This window comes from Drosophila willistoni (assembly GCF_018902025.1).
Source record: "Drosophila willistoni isolate 14030-0811.24 chromosome 2L unlocalized genomic scaffold, UCI_dwil_1.1 Seg168, whole genome shotgun sequence".
Lineage (NCBI taxonomy): Eukaryota > Metazoa > Arthropoda > Insecta > Diptera > Drosophilidae > Drosophila > Drosophila willistoni.
The window spans coordinates 10775843-10781091 of NW_025814047.1; positions in this window are offsets into that span (position 1 = coordinate 10775843).

The following is a 5249-nucleotide window of genomic DNA, read 5'->3' on the forward strand; positions in this document are numbered from 1 at the left end:
AGGGCTAGTGAGGCTACTCCGAATAACGAACAGTTGTACAAAGAAATGTCAACGATCGCGGTTAACGAGCGAGACGAGGGTGCAGCCCAAGTGGCCCCACCGCACCCCGACGACCTTGTGATCCAAGATCAAATAAATTTTATGGGCATGGCCTCTCAAGCGTACCATACATAGAGTATGAAGATAGGAATGGGGTAGTGCGACAGTTTCTCATTGATACTGGCGCAAACAGAAACTTTATTAGTCAGGAACTATCTGACGGGGCTTCGGCTCTGCAGACCCCATTCCTAGTGCAGTCAGCCGGAGGCCCTATTAAAGTATAAAAATCTACAACCGGCCGCTTTTTCGCCCCTATGGGCAATAACACTCAACTCACATTTTACACACTACCGAACCTGAACAGCTTTGATGGCATTATCGGCGATGATACGTTAAGACACCTGAAGGCAAAAATTGACAGGGAGCTTGACACATTAACCATACAGCCCGGGGTGGCGATACCTCTCCTAAACCGCAGATCCACCCAACTCAACTTCCTCTTAGAGGAAGACCATCCGAAAGAAGTCGGGCCTACCCTGGAAGCCCTCCACAAAAACTTTTCATCCGTCTTCGAACCAGTGGCTCCTGGTGGAGACGTGGAAACCCAAATTGAAGCATCCATCCGCACCCGAACGGAGGATGCCGTTTACACCAGATTCTACCCATACCCAGTCCACATGAGACAGGAAGTCGAAAACCAGGTTACGAAACTCCTCCATGAGGGTATGCCCGTATAACTCTCCAGTAAGGGTAGTTGAGAAGAAACCAAAGCCCAACGGGGAGAAACAGTACCGCATGGTGATTGACTACAAAAGACTAAATGCGGTGACGGTCTCCGATAGATATCCAATCCCAGACATTACTTTCACGTTAGATAGTTTAGGCAAGGCGAAGCTTTTTACTACCATCGATCTGACTTCGGGTTTCCACCAGATTCATATGAATCCCGCGGACATTCCTAAGACCGCTTTTTCAACCCTGAACGGAAAATATGAAAATATGAACGCCCCAGCCATCTTCCAAAGAATGATAGACGATGTACTCAGGGAGTACATCGGGAAAATATGCTTCGTGTACATTGACGACATAATTGTTTTCAAATCATCCTACGAAGACCATTGGTTGAACTTAACTACAATACTTACCAGACTTCGTGATGTAGGCCTGCAGGTGAACCTCGAAAAAATTCACTTTCTGCAAAAACAAGTTGAATTCCTAGGCTACATCGTAACGGGTGATGGCATCAAGGTCGATGACAAAAAAGTCGATGCAATCCTAAAAATACATCCTCCAAGAAATCTAAAGGAGCTTAAGTCTTTCCTGGGTATGACCTCCTACTACAGGAAATTTATAAAGGATTATGCTAGAATTGCGAAACCGCTTACGAACCTGACGCGTGCGGGTGGTGCCCAGGTTAAATCCTCGCAACCAAAAAACGTACCAATTACACTAGACGAGGAAGCAATGCAAGCTTTCCGCGATTTGAAAACGCTTCTCTCCTCATCGGAGGTGTTAGCCTTCCCTGACTTTTCGAAACCTTTCCATCTCACCACAGATGCATCAAATGTCGCCCTCGGGGCTGTCCTATCACAGATTACCGCAAACAACGATAGGCCCATTACCTACCTCTCAAGGGCACTTAGTAGAACAGAAGAAAACTATGCCACCATCGAGAGAGAAATGTTAGCAATCATTTGGGCGTTGGACAGCCTCAGGACCTATTTATACGGAACTGCATCTTTAAAAATATACACTGACCACCAACCACTGATTTATGCCATGGGGAATAGCAATTTCAACGCCAAACTGAAGCGTTGGAAGTCTAGGATAGAGGAATACGACCACGAGTTAATCTACAAACTAGGGAAGGCGAATGTGGTAGCGGATGCGCTGTCAAGAATCTCGTACGATTCGCCTGAGAAAATACCAAATCAGATAAACTTGAATATCCTCGGCACCTTGGACAATGACACTGACTCACTGGCAACGGTGCACAGCGCACTACAAGACGCCTCTGATCTTGTCCCACATGTCGAGGTTCCCATCAATGCATTCAGGAATCAGATTGTCTTTGATCCCGCTCGTTCAGACTATGAATGCGTCTCACCGCATGCCGACTTCACTCGGCACCTACTACCCATCAGAACATTTACTACTGCAGAATTAGACACGATCCTGAAAGCTTACCTTAGCCCATTCCTAATAAAATCCCGGATACGCATCTACAACTTCTGCAAACATGTTACCTCCAATCATTCACGGGCTACAAACTTCGCATCACGCAAAGGATGGTGACCGATTTGACCGATGATGACGCGATTTGCGGCGTCATCACTGAGGAACACCAGAGGGCTCACAGAAATTCAAATGAAATAAGACTTCAGCTACTAGAGCGGGTCTATTTCCCAAAAATGGCAAGCAGAATCAGAAGTATTGTGGCAGCCTGCAAAACATGCAAGCTCCATAAAAACGACCGGCACCCCAACCAAGCATTATTGGAACCTACCCCAATTCCAACATAGCCGTGCGAAATCCTCCATATAGACATCTTCGTGTTGGAGAAACAAAAATTTCTCAGCTGCATTGACAAATTTTCAAAGTTTGCCAAACTATTTCCCATAGAGTCAAAGTCAGCTCTCCACCTGCGCGAAAGATTGGCGGAGGTGCTACACTATTTCACGGCACCCAAAATCTTGGTAACGGACAATGAACGAGGGCTCCTTTGCCCCACAGTCCTCAATTACCTCAAACTGCTGGACATAGTCGTATATCATACGCCCACCCAACGGAGCGAGGTCAATGGTCAAGTGGAACGATTCCACTCGACATTCCTCGAAATCAATAGATGCCTCAAGTCCGAGTTTTCAACTCTCAAAGTATCCGAACTCGTACCCATGGCCGTCGATAGGTATAACAATTCAATCCACTCCGTCATCGGTAAAAAGCCAGTTGATATTTTCCTAGACAGAACGGCTAGGATAAATTATCAAGGCTTGACGGATTTTAGACGTAATACTTTAGAGGATATAAGCGGCCTTTTATATATAGACGTAGTCGTACAACGCTCAGTAAGAACAAGTGGCCCATATGACACCAGGCCCGGGCCTGTTACGAATGACCCTAAGTAAAGTTAATGTTACAACCTCTACCCACTCCGACCTAAGGGCATAGGCGTATTACATATATAAACATAAATTAAACTAAAGAAATAGAAAATATTAAATGTAATGAGATAATAGGTTACATATAAAAAGAAAACAGGATAGGTTTAAATAAAGATGATTACAACTAATTACGAGCGAGGAATGACAAGATCGCAGTTTTTATACCCGGAAGCGATGTTTCGGAACCGATAACGTGCCAAAGTCTGTTGTAGTCACTACATAGTATACGAAAAGGTTCATGCAGAGAATAGTTAGTTGTGCAAGTGGGAAGGATAAGCGGTGTGAAATTGCGGGTCCTTCTAGATGGAACAGAAATGTTAATTTGGCTCAACAGCTCGGAAGAGTCAATCTCACCATTCAAAAGTTTGTAAAGAAAAGTTACACCAAGCATTGTTTTACGATTAGTTAAAGAAGGAAGGTTAATTAACTGAAGTCGACTAGAATAAGATGGAAGTTGTACAGTTGGATCCCAGAGCAAATCACGAAGGGCAAAGAGTAAAAACTGTTTTTGTACAGATTCTAATTTGTTTTGATAAAACTCATATTGAGGAGACCAAACACAAGATCCATATTCTAATATGGGGCGGACTAAAGAAGTAAAAAGTATTTTGGTAATATATGGATCCTTGAACTCCTTCGACCAGCGCTTTATAAAGCCAAGAACACTCTTAGCCCTACTAACAGTAGTCGATATATGCTGATTAAAACTAAGTTTGTGGTCGATTAAGATCCCCAAGTCTTTTACAACCAAGGAAGTATTATTCATTTTTTCTAACGGGAAATTATTTAAAAAGTAACTCGTTAATTGGGGAGAACCTCTATAAATAGACATAACTTTGCACTTAGAACAGTTTAGAGATACCAAGTTAGTCCTACACCACCCCTGAAAAGCATTCAGGTCAGCTTGCAAGGTATGACATGAGAGAGAGTCTACGATGCGATTAGCGATCTTTACATCATCGGCATACATAAGAACTCTGGAATTTAAAAGAACGGTGGGGAGATCATTAATAAAAATGGTAAATAATAATGGGCCAAGGTGACTGCCCTGTGGGACTCCCGAATCAACACAAATGATCTTAGAAAGAGAGGACCTAAAAAGAACCCTCTGCCTCCTATTGCTTAGATATTGTGAAATCCAAGCAAGCAGAGCATCCGGAAAGCCAACTAAATTCAGCTTATGTAATAGTAAGGCATGATTTACCGAATCGAAAGCCTTACTGAAATCCGTATATATAACATCAGTTTGCTTTTGTTTCTTAAAACCTTGGATTACAAAAGATGTAAACTGTAAAAGGTTAGTTGTGGTAGACCTATTCTTGACAAACCCATGCTGGTATGGCGAAAAAATAGATTTACATAAATGCTGTATTTGAGACGTCATAATTTTCTCAAACAGTTTAGGTATCGCTGACAATTTAGAAATTCCTCTGTAATTAGTGACGTCGGATTTATTGCCACATTTGTGAAGAGGTAAAATGAACGAATCCTTCCATATAGTTGGAAACTCGGACAGTGTAACGGACAACTCAAAAAGCTTAAGTAAAGGCGAGCACAACGACTCCGCACAGAACCTCAGGACACAAGCGGGAATACCGTCTGGGCCCGGTGAGTATACCGGCTTAATCGTCATTAGTTCCTTAGCTACCGAACTTTGCGTTATAATAGGATTAAGAATACAGTTGGATATCGTTATAGGATATGGATATATCTGGCTAGAGTTGTACTTAGTAGATATGTACGTAGTCGAGAAGAAGTTAGCAAATAAATTAGAAATAGATTGATCAGAAGAGGCCGAATCATTATTAAAAACTGCAAACGATGGAAGGGAGATAGAATTTCGCTTTGAGTTAACGAAACTATAGAACTCTTTAGGATTTTCGGAGAATTGCAACTTGCAACGTTGTAAGTAATTATTATAGCATTTAGAATTAGAAACAATAAAATTCGATTTAGCAACCAAGTAACGAGACAGATCCGATGATAGACCCGTGACTTTGTATTTTTTGTAATACCTAGACTTAAGATTCTTCAGTTTTGACAGCC